A 12,780-nucleotide genomic window follows, 5' to 3' on the forward strand; every position below is an offset into this window, starting at 1 on the left:
TTATTACAATAAAAACAACCCTCCTCATCTGCTGGGCCTTTATTGAGTACATCAACCCCATTTAGGAATTCAGAACCTTTAGAACATTTAACAACAATTAAATAATGAAACTTCAGTGAGTGACAGCAATATTAAAAAATGCATCTTTTTGATGCTTAAATTCCAAGGTTTCCTATTGAAAAAGTGAACATAAAAATGATAAAAATGGATAATTCAATTGATACTAAGAAGTTGCTAAATTAAGGGCAAAGAATATTATTCCACCCTTTTGTTTCCAGTCTTTTTGCAGTTCCTTATTATGGAAGGCAACTCCACCCTTCTCCTGCAGCCCCTCTCCAAACTGGTAAATTGCTTCTCAGACTGCATGTTTGCCCCATAGCACATCAAAGTACAAAAGCAAAAAACATTCTGCTACAAAAGATTTAAATGACTATGAGACAAGCCTGATTATACAGCAGCTCTAAGAACAAAACTGGATCCTGTGTGTACCTCTGACAGCTTCAGAGTGGCTCAGGTCAATATTGTGTGTAGGTATCTTCCTCACACCCTGGTGACCAGTGCAACTATGTACATTCATGTCTAGTCTCACAAAGTCTCACAAGTCTCATAAAACTAAAAATCTTTAGGTAAAATTTTAAGATCATCCCGTATAAAACTCTATTAACACTTGAGGAAAAAATCAAGTGTTTCCATGTGACTTAGTGACTACTGAAATGTTCAAAGTTTTGTGAGAGGTACCCATGCACTGCTCTAAAACGTGCTGTGTGCAAAGAAGCTGCTAGCATCTCGCTGATTTTTACATTTTAGCGTCTCTCTTGGTTTTTACAGCATGCACTCCTCATAATGACATGCTGCAGGCTTCTTCCTAGATTCTCCATCCCCTAAAATTTCTGAGGGTTTAGGAGTCTCAGTATGATCAGTATAACCATTGCAACCATTCAAATCCCAGGCATGCTCTGTACCTGCCAACAGCACTGCTAGGACAGAAATTAGACATTCTCAGTCCCTCTCAAGAGGGAACTCAGAGGCTGTTTTTATTGTGTAAACTTAAAAAAAAAAAGTGTTTAGCTCTATTCAGTACACTACCTATAGTCACTGAATCAAAGAACTTCTATGTGAAGATGTAGATTTCAAGGGACAAAATTAATACAAGAAATGCAGGGATAGAGAAAAATATCTCTAAGGATAGGAAAATATCTCTAAGGGAAGGAAAAGCTTAGGTAAAGTCAGATGATAAATACATAACTTCAATCTTTAAATGTTTAAAATTATTTAATTGATAATCAGAACCACTGGTGGGGCTGTAACAGCTAATGCAGGGAAGTATTTTGCTTCTTTTATAAGATGGCATACACAAAGGTGTGTGAGATGAGAAAATTTTGGTCCACAAATGCCCAAATTCAGGTGTTGATCCTGAGCTCATTATTACTTTCACCTTGTTGTGTAGCTTCTCCAAAAGGGACAACCATAGATTATGGCAGCCATTCTTCCATTTGGGCCCCTGGAAGACAAGGGATGATCTTTTCTACTGACAGAGCTTGGGAAGCATTTGTCTAATGGTACAGGCAAATGCAGGTAAGAGTCACATCTTTCTCTGCTTTGTAAGTCTGAGAAACATGGATCTGCCACAGCTCTTTCCCCCTATGCTGTGTAACTACATAATGTTCTGTATTACAACACGACATATCCTCCTTAGAAAACAGTTTTCTAAACCAGAACTTCATACAAGGAGCTCATCTGCATGTCAAGGTCCTCTCATTACAGCTAAGGCTCAACAGAATTTCCAGTGATGAACCAGATGGCAGCTAGATACCATTTCCTATTTACTACATGAATTGAGTATGATATTAAATGAGAGAGGGAATGTTAAATACAGGTGTAAAATGAATGACTACATTTTGGCTTTGCTGCTTCTAAACTGATTCTCTGCCACATGCTTCCATTTTCGAAGATATGCGTGAAAGCAAAATGCCAAACATAAAATATTGATGAAATTCTAAGAAGAAAAAGCTCCAAGTAACAAAATAACTCTGGCATATTTGAGAAAGCAATAATTCCTGATTAGGAGATAATAAATTTGAGTCAGAAACAGACATTTTCAAATTAGATTTTGCATTATGCAAAAATAAAGTACCTAGCCCTAGGAACCATCTCTTCCCTTGGGAAACAGAGCTGGAGGCTCTGTTCTCTATGCAGGCTCTAGCATCTCAAAGGGTGAGGCACAAATCCACAAGGTAAGCACAGTTCTCTCTGGTGTCACAAAGCAGGGAATATGCAAAAGTGACTGTGCCTGAAAACACCTCCTGTGCTGAATCCCAAGCAGAAGTGGCCAAACCAGGGCTTGCTACGTGTTTTCCCCATGCAGCACCAGGGACTTGCTCTGAGTGGATGATTTTTTTTTTTTTTTCAAAATGGAAAGATGCTGTTAGTCTTTTTTTAAATTATTATCAATTAAATTAATCACTTTGGCAGGGAGCTTATGCCCACAGTCTCTACTTCGCAGGAGCAGTTCCTCTCAATGAATCTGAAGATCAGTTGTACAGAGAGGTGCCCCCACTCTCCTGTCACATGGAAGACCACACCAGTGAGATCCAGGAGTGCTGGGACAGGTGACAACTCTGTGGCTGTTAACAAGGAGCCTGGTTCCTCAGTAAAATCCCTGCAGACCAGGTCTCCAGGACTGCTGCAGAACCAAGGTCCTCTGCATGTTCAGGGGAAGCTGCTGCCTCTCCATGTTATCTGAGGTGCAGCAGAGGCCCCTGCACTGGTGGCTGGCAAGACCTGAACTCACAGAAAGCCAAGTGGAGGCCTTAAGGAACATTTTAGGATAAAATCTGAATGGATATAGACATAAAGTGCTTTTAGGGCTGCTAAAGCTGCAGCTTTCAGACCACAATTCCACAGGTAGGAACCTCCCTTTGTCCTGTGTATCTTCAGATGTTTAAAGGACCTTTTTGAGACTTACCTGCAAACATATGTAAAAATGAAATTTATGTTTTCACTGAATGAGTGAGTGAAATAATGCTCTAGTTTTAGCTACTGGAAGAATATTTGAGCAACATCCTTAAACAGTTATGAATCCCTTTCAGGACCCTGCAATGTAGTCTTAAAATTATAGAACTAGTGATGGGAAGAAAATCAATTTGCTCCCTGTTTTTGGTGGCTTTTGTCTTTAAAAAAAATCCCACCAAAATGTTTAAGGAAAGCATCAATAATCCATGATAAAAGGGACCATTGGGGGTAAAGAAATATCTGGAGCTGGTAGCTATAATTTCTAAAGCATAAATACAAATGTACAGTCGTGAGCTCATGCAGTTTCCAGCCAAGCAAGTAGCCAGCTAAAGGTTCCTAAATTACACATGCAAGTTCCTTTCAGCTGGAGTAAAAGTGCAGAATGGGGCCCTAAGTGAACTGCAGCCACCCAGCTGAAATACACCTTTGCCAATTGATTTTTGGGGGGTGATTTCATTCTGCTTCTCAGGAGAAAACACATCTCATTTGACAGAGTGTAACAGACTGCTAAAGCACTTGGTAGCCCCTGTGATCAATTAAGGGTCAGGATGGTTTGATTAATAATTAAAGAGTATGAAGAAAGAAAAGACCAGCAACCAACAGATACATTCTCCCACCCAGCAATATGTTATCTTTATCTCTCTTGAAGTCAGGTGTTTGTTTCATTATTATTATTACTGCTATAGCTTCACTGTTAAATAATAAATCTTTTCACTATCTGCAATGGTGGGGGGAAATACCACCCACATGTTAATCAGAACACTAGGAAAAAAAACAAATACATTTAAAACAGCCTAATAAAATCTGTCTCTAAAATCCATAAGTCTTTCTGTGGTCAGGAGAAAAACAGAGCCTGAATACAGCAACCTGATTCTTCAGAGGGTACCACTGTGCTGAAGTGACTCACACTTGAGATAATAAGCATGGGCTTTATAACCTTTTATCCCCATATGTGAAATGTAAATGTATTTTCTTTATAGTTCTGAAAACAATAATTTATTACAAGTTCACATTTGAATAACATTCACAATTTGGGATTCAGGGAAACAGTTGAGTCTAGAGCTTTCAGGTGCTTACAGAAATGCTTTATATCCACATTTGTGAATATTTACTGAAGCAAGTTTCTCTCTAGAAACAGAGGTTTGCAGGAATGAACCACTAATGAACAGATTTTTGAAAATTTGCTGTGAAAGGGAAGATATATTTTTTGCTTAATCTCACTTTTAATGTTCTTCTTTAAGGGGATTATTAATCAAAACTTTTGAGCACCTTCTGTTAGAACCCATTTAGGGTTATAATTTAATCTCAGGGACTTACGAGTACTGGTCTCATTAAACCTACAGGAGCTACACAGATGGAAATTGTGGAGAATGGGGAGAATGGTGGAAATGTGGAATTGTGGAGAATATCCCATTTCTACAGCACAATTCCCAGGACACTGAGTGAGTCCCTTGTGTCATGTGTGATTTGGCTCCAGGAGTCAGGGGAATGGGGTGGTGAGACCCTGGTCTGCAGCAGGTTGGTAGTTTCAGGCCATTGTCAGAAGGGATGAGAGGATAATTTAAAGGGATGAGAGGATAATTTACTGCTGAGATCTAAGTGCTCCACAGAGAGCAACACGGCACCAAGTGCTCCAAGGCAAGTAGATTTAGTCACAGTAAACAGGGACCAGCAGTAATATAAATAGAAAATGCTAATAAGTTACTGTCTTGCTGAAATATAGAAGAAGAAAAAAAATCTATTTCCAAAGGCTTGAGCCAGAATCTATTTTAAATGTTTTCCTAATAGTCTCAGCATGTTTTATAATAGCAACTTATATCTATTTCTTTATAGACCTGTTAGGCCAATACCTTCATTCTGTACTTTTCACAGTTTCTATTTTAGCACCAAATTCCAGTTTATTCTGTTGAAGGGAAGCAACTGTCCCTGGTTTGCATCCACTTTTTTTTTTTAAATTGTTACTGTATTTGACTGGTGACTCATCCATATAAGCAGCTCTCATACAACTTCCAAAAAATATAGCATTGTTCTGAATCTTTCTACTTTGCAAACATAAATCTTTGTCTCATGAGCCAAACATGAGACACTGCTTGATAGGGCTTATACCAGTGACAAATGTGACAAAGGGACACCTTGTTATCACACCAGACATCTGCTCCCACCAGACTCATTGTCAGAGCCAGCAGTAACCACATCCTTCTCCTTACAGCTGCCACAATTCACCAAAGCAGCACTGGAGCCCCTGGGGTTGCCCTGAATTTGCTTTAGTAGAGGTGAAACTGTGAACCAGCAGCCTTAACTGGCAGCACCATCCTGACCCACTCACAAACAGAGCCATGACCCAACCAAACCTCCCTGCTGACCAGAACAAGGGGCATCCAAGGAAACATAGCTGTGCAATAACCAGAAATTCACAGCACAGGTCAGTAAAAATGTAACTGCCCAGCACTCATCCACAGACACACGCATCCTGATTGGATCTAAATTGCACCTAGAAAGCCCCAAGCTGGGTTTTTTTTAAATAAACTTGTCTTCACCCCAGACTCAGCTGAGCTGGTCTGTGGTTTGCAGTGACAACATCCTCTCTTGTCTATGTGGTTGCTGGTAACACCTCCTGGTATCTTGTTTGCTCTTCTATAGCCTAGCATGACTAATTAGAATAATGGCTTTACCTACAAAGGCCTAAATCTCTCTTTAATTTATTCAAAATGAAGTCAATGGTTTCTGGCACCAGTCTGCCTTGTAAGGCATTTCCTCTGTTTTGATCCTTCGCCTGCAGCTGTGTTTTGTGTTTGCCCTCATTGCTGTCACTGCCTCAGTCACCACAGGAGCCACTCAGCACCTCCTATCCTGGTTGCACTTGCACTGTCCCTAATTACTCCCTATATCTCTGTTATCAACACTACTGGTGAACTCTGATGCTTTAAAATTGATAGCTTCCTCCAAGGCAAATTAAGTCAGTCAAACCAATCAATAACGATAACTACATAATGAAACCAGAGGGACTTCCATGTAAATCTTTCCAGATGGAGTATTTATCATTTGCAGATGTCTCTTCCTGTTTTGGAGTGATGTTGTTATGGAAGCTATACTGTTTTATCCCCCAGTTCCTTATCTCAGATGATCTGAAAGTCAACTTGAAATCATATTGTGTTGTCTGGGTTTGCTGGGATAGAGTCGGTTTTCTTCCTAGTGCTGTATTTTGGATTAAATATGAGAATAACATTGATAGCACACTGATTTTTCAGTTGTTGCTCAGTAGAGCTGACCCCTAAGTCAAGGGCTTTCAGTATCTCGTGCTCTGCCAGGGAGCAGGTGCACAAGGAGCAGGAGGACAGCTGCCCCAAAGTGACAAAGGATATTCCATGCCATGGGCTGCCATGCCCAGCCTATAAACAGGGGGACTTGGCTGGGAGGAGCCAGCCACTGCTCAGGGGTGAGAGGGGCATTGGTCAGCAGGTGGTGAGCAATAGTATTAGCTCCAGTTGGTTTTTCCCCTTGAGTTTTGTTCCTCTCTCCCTTTTTCATTTTCATTATTATTACATTTTACTTTATTTCAATTATTAAACTGTTCTGATCTCAGCCCATGAGCTTACCTTTTTGTGATTCACTTCCCACCCCAGGGAGTGGGGAGGGGGTTGGAAAGTGAGCGAGTGGCTCACTGGAGTCTGGGGTAAAACTGTAACATGAGCCAGGGCTTGTCCCTCACCAGTACCAACTGCAACATCTCCACTGAGCTGGAGACAAGAGGCACTTCCCATTCAGAGGAGCAGTTCTGGAGGTGCTCCAAGTCTCATGATCCCCCTTGCCACAGCTGGGCTTACAACAGCCTCAGCAATACCTGCACTGGGTGACCTATGTAAGGCTGCCTACAGCCCTTGCTGGGATGCTGAAGGGACTTGTGACACAGCCAGTCCCACAGCCTCTGGGAGCCTTTTGGGACATCTGAGCCTCACAAAAGCCTGTCTGCTCTGGAAAGATGACATGCAGGCAGGAGAGATGCATCTGAGAGGGAAAAGCCAGCTGAGGTAATGATAGACTGTGGTTTGTCTTCATGCATTTATGCATGGCCAGCCACTAACACATGTGCCATTTGTACCTGCAGTGTCTGTTGCACTGTGATCAGGAGTCAGGAGGTTTGCCTTCCTCAGCAGCTGACACCAATGACACAGTAGTGCTGGTTTGCTACAAATTCCTCAGAATTCATAAATACAAAACCCAGAAGAGTAAAGTTGCATAATGGGCACCATGGCCATTATCAGCCTCTGCAAAGGGGTGAAGAGAGCAGAGGAATCACTGACCAAGTTGGTGGGAGAGTTAAGGGAGAAGTGGGGCTGGAAAATGGTATTTTGGATTGAATGAAGGAATTACAATTAAAATTGTCAATCTCCAGGAGTTCTTTTTTGAAACCATGCTGAAATTCAGTGCTGCTGGCTGAAATCCACCAGTATCTCTGTCCAGATCAAGCTAGTATGGAAGGAAGCACAGCCCTGTACATCACCTCTATGGTCCACAGATATTCTGGGCTAGAGCATTCCTGGGAGGGCGAGTGTGCTCTGTGTGCTGTGTCCCAGCAGCAGGATGTGGGAGCCCAGAGGGACAGCCAGCCTGGCTGAGACCTCATCCCTCACCAGCACCTGGCTGACCCCAACAGGGTGATCTCAGTCAGTCTCACCTCACTGTCACCAGAGACAGGGGCAAGAGAGGCAGAAGTTTTGATATTCAGGTACTCAGTAAAGCTGGAGCGTGAAAATCAGAGCATCTCCCTGATACACATTGCCCATGCTTTCTTTCATCATCAAAACAGAAATATGAACTGTGATTTGAAGAATTTTGTGGTATTTTTGGAAAAAATTGAAAAAGGAAAATGAAAAATTCCTTTTCTACAAACACACAAAAAGTTGCTTTAATTCTCTCTGTGTATTTAACATCTCCTTTTACAATTTACAGGACAAAACAGAAAGTCTGAAAGTTGTTCCCTTTCTCTTGTAAAATGTGCAGTAATTTATTTTGCCTCCTGGTTTATCTAAAATAGTGCAATGATCCAATTCTTTGCAGTTTCATAATGGACAACAACATTGAGAGTGTTACAAAGGGAAGAGCAGCATAATCAGCAGGCTGAATTTCTGCCCACTGAAGGCAGAGTGGCACCCATAAGAAAACTCCTCAAAAAATATATTGCAAGCTAATGAATATGAACAGCAGCAAAAATTTCCAGGAAACAAAACCTAAATGCAAAGCTTTACACCAAAAGAAGCAAAAATAATCACAGCCAGCAAGCTCAGAAGGAGAGTAAATTATTTTACTAATTCATTCCCACATTATTACTTTTACTCTAGTGACAAAAATATCACCCATGAAAAAAAAATCTGATGCATTGCCCCCTGTTATGTGGTAGATATTAAGACATATATACCATAGATAAAAATTGTAACACTGCAGTTTTGTTTCTATCTGACAAGACATACAGTCAGTCAAGAATCACAAGAATGCAAAGAAAGAAAGGCTGCCTTTCATTCCTTTGCCTGAAACTTACTTCTAGACAAAACATCGTCAACACTCAACATGCAAAAGCACTTCCAGATCAGATAGAAGAAAGGAAAATAAAAGCAATCTACCAAGAACAGGAACCCCCTTATAAACTATCAGTCAATGTTAACCAAACCTCCAGGGGAGAATACTGCAGTTATTGGAGTCTGTGTCCTCAGAAGAGCTCTTTATGACTAAATGGTCCATGCTGATCTCCTGCAGTCATTTCGTGTTCAAGAAAGGATCTTAAAACTGAGTCCTGGGGGTGCTGCCATGAAGCTGGCACTGGGCTGGCCCAGAGGCAGGGCTGTGTCCCCAGAATGGCACTCCATGAAGCTGGCATTGGGCTGGCCCAGAGGCAGGGCTGTGTCCCCAGAATGGCACTCACTGCTCCACACACCTGGTGGGGCTGCAGCCCCTGCTGAGCTTGGTGTCCTATGTGCTCATGGAAAACAAAATTGAAACAGAATAAAATATTCACCTCTGAAGCCTAATCAAGGTTCATGTGATAGCAGCCAACATAACAATGTGCATGAAAATTAAGGGTGCTACAGAAATAGGGTGCAGGAGACCTCTATCACATGACTGCCAAATCAACCCATGGTTTTGCTGAAAAGAAGAAAGTTTTATCTGGATCCATGGAAATATGATAACACCATCAAACTAAAGATCATGTATAAGAAGGTCTGAGTTGCATTTTAGAATCTGGGATGGAAATGGAAAAAATATTTGGATTCCAGATGTGGGGTGTGAGTGTGAGCAGAGCATCCCAGGTGCTCCTCTTGCATCAGCTAGATGTTTGAATTTAATCTTAAACCTTGCTTGTTTCAGTTCCATGAATGAACACTGCTGAAAGCTCGCCTCTCCCAGCTGATGCCCCCCACTGTGGCTGCAGTAGGATAAATGTTCCAAGATTTTACTGTGGATTTAAAAAGGGTTTAGAGAATATGCTAAGTCAAAGTAACACCCAAGGGACTTACACTAGAGAGCTGCAGTCCCATTAATGTATAAAGAGAAGGCTAAAAATGTAAAGATAAAACATGGCTCTGCTTTTTGACGTGCTAATCTGCTCTTAAAAAAATATACCTCGAAGAGCTGCAGGTCTGCTGGGAAGTTCTCCCCTTCATTATTGTTTTGCCACAAAAAAAGTGTGGGAGAAATTTAACTCAAGGTCTCAAATATATTTTTTCTTGTTCAAGGCAGATGAGCAGTTTGGAAAATGAGAAGGTTTCCTCATTGACATTAATCTCAGCCCTGCCACGCATGCTAATTGAGGTGTTTTCTTCTGGGACTTCCAGACACTTTGCAATTGTGACCTTTCTGTTGCACACTGTAACACCAGCTCTCACAAATATCAGTCCTTCTCCACAGGTCCATGTTCTCCAGCCTGGCACCAATTTTCTTGGATGGCATCTATTGATTTATGAATGGAGATAGTGCTTCTGGATTCTTGTTGCTCGTTGATAAAATAGTCTATAAAAGGATATTTCTGGTAAATAAATGCTTATCAAATCTGCATAGATTAGGGAGTTTCCAATTGATCTACAACTATGAGACAAATATGCCAAATAGTTTGATCTGGAGGAATGTAACATCCTAAAGCTGACTAACAGGGCATTATTTAGTGCAGTGTCCAAATCATCCTTGAGGAAGGATACTGCATTGCATAAACGGCTTTTTGGGTAGATTGAAGCCATGTCATACAAGTGAATCCAAAGGGTGACAAAGCCCTTCCAGAAGGAGGCTAAAGACAGCACCATGGTAGACACCTGGGGAAGAAGCTCCATGTCTACAAGTTCACAAAGACATGGAGGATTGGGGAATGCCTGTGTCCTGCTGCCACCAAAAATATTCCCAGTAGAATATTTGTGACCACTGATTGTGGCTGTAATGAATTTATGTACTCCACACTTCTAACACTGCTTGGTCTTTATTTTGCAATTTATCTCAAGAAATCACTGTACTTCACTTTGAAATAACTTTCATAATTAGTTTTCCACCTATTTTTCATTTAAATGTTTTGAAAACAAGCACTGCCCAACTGGAGCTGCAGCTTGTCCTGGCAATATGTCAAAAGCTCCAGGGCTGCCAGTACTGTGCATATGGATGCATTATTTTTCTGGGATAATAGTTACAGCTTTATTATTCCTTACACAGGTGTATGCAGTGTAGTACAAAGTACAGATAGCTCTTTGGAAATGCCATCTAAGCTTCAATTAGATGGCCATAGAGACTTGGTGGTTATGGAAACACCAAAAACATGCAACATGATCTTTCCAGCTTTTGAATGCTTCTTTTTGCCTTGATCATTCTTTAATGATACATCTAAGAGATCCTTAATTTCCAAATTAAGGAAATAAAGCATTTTATCACACACAAACCCTCACACTGCATGACATAAGCACAGATCTGTCCAGCCCATATTAACAACTCATACCACTTGAACTGGCTATCTTCAGACAGTTAAGTTTGGTTATGCTGAAGCCACTTTTCTGAATAATTACACTCCTGTGAGCAGCTCCAAATTAGCTTTCAGCTAATTTCAGTTTATGTCAGCTACTGATAAGAATTTATAAAATTGTAAAACGTATATAAAAACTGAGTAAACACTTCAGCCCCTGATAACTCCCACGGGAAGTGTCCAGACCACTTGAACTTTAAATGCATAATGAGGCAGCCTTAACAGAGCAAATGGTTGCAGTCCTTTTATAAACAACATGGAGAGATGGCTGCTTGGGACAGGCTCCACAGAAAGCTACCTATAACTTATGCCCTATTCAGTTTTCAAGAATTCCTTGATAAAAAGGAATACAGAGAGCAAAAACTTAATGTATACAACAAAAAAAATGTGATCCCCATAGTCAGCCCTCCAACACAACTATTTCCAAGAAAATAAGGAAAAAAATATTTTTCTTGCTAGCTGGCAGCTTTTATTGTACTATCAAAAAAAGGACTCTTGATGGAGAGAACAGCCTGTGAGCTGAAACAAATTCCCAATATTCACTGCAAATGTAGCAATCAGAATTTTAAATTATTTTATACCTAATTCTATGCACTCTGTGCAAATGGCAATTTTCAATGACATGTAACATGTGGATTACTTCAGGAGAAACATGCCATTAGGGATAGCTATCTCAGTAAATTTAATTTACTTTCAAAGAGGGAAAAAAGGTAAGATTTACTGGAAGATTGAGAAGAACATTAATAACAAAAAGGCTGAATTGAAGAGAGGCCATGATAGATCTCTGAACAGTAGTGGGTGAGGCAGGTTGGTGTTGGTGCTCTCTGGTGTGCTTTGAAATCGTGAAGGTAACAAAAAGAGGCTATATTAGTACAGAAAATTTGAAAATAACCTTCAAGACAAATCTTTGCTGCTGAAGGGGATCGTTTTAATGTGATGTTTTATTCATAAAGAATGAATGTATGGCTATATTCAAAGCTGAGCCTGAAATGTCTCAGAGCATTTGGACAAGAAACTAATAGCTAAATGACTACATCTGTACAAGTATGGTTGTAGATATAAGTGTGCTCCACATCAGTACAGGTCTTCTTACAGGAAAAATGAATCAGCTACTACAGTATCTGATATCTTTATCCTTTTAGAATTGGATCTCTGCTAGAGAATACACCAGTTTGATCACAGCTTCCTTCCTGGAGCTCCTGTTGTTCCATCAGTACTTATTTTTTGTGCATAAAATACCTCTTAAAATCCAGTAAACCATAGGAAATCTTATTTTAGAACTTCTGAGACTTCTGTCCAGAGGATATTTCCTGAAGGAAAGCTTTTCTTTGGTCAGATGGTCTAAGCAGGAATAGCAGTACTTTTGCTTTGAGGCGTATGCTTTTGCCATGGAGCTTTACTGAGCTCTAATGTGCATGGTCATGCAGTTCTCCCTTATAACTACTCAAAGAAAGAAAGAACATCCTATTCTTCACTCCTTTCTGAAGGGCCACCAATGGATTGTGCTACATTCAATTAAAAAATGCAGCTATGCCACACATTGCAGTACATTCCAGGAGTGTTGACTGTGAATTGAAGGCTGACTGACGAACTTTTTACGCACTTTGTAAAAACTCAAACCAAACTCAACATCTGAGTTCTTGGGTTAATTTTTCACACTTTGATTTAAATAGCTTCATTTGAACAGGTACTTGCTCTGGTCTCATGCTTACTTCTCCCTCACTACTATTGCTCCAGCAAACATCCTTCCCTCAACCTCTCCACCATCCCATTCTTTC

General features: G+C 40.5%; 1 protein-coding gene across 1 annotated transcript in view; it reads right to left on the reverse strand.

Annotated features, from left to right (window-relative positions):
- RELN (reelin) overlaps positions 1-12,780 on the reverse strand; it is a gene marked incomplete at its 5' end in the record, with an annotated part of 284,100 nt that overhangs the window by 204,006 nt on the left and 67,314 nt on the right. The gene's annotated exons all lie outside the window — the stretch shown is intronic.

This window comes from Fringilla coelebs (assembly GCF_963513975.1).
Source record: "Fringilla coelebs genome assembly, chromosome: 5".
In the NCBI taxonomy this organism is placed as follows: domain Eukaryota; kingdom Metazoa; phylum Chordata; class Aves; order Passeriformes; family Fringillidae; genus Fringilla; species Fringilla coelebs.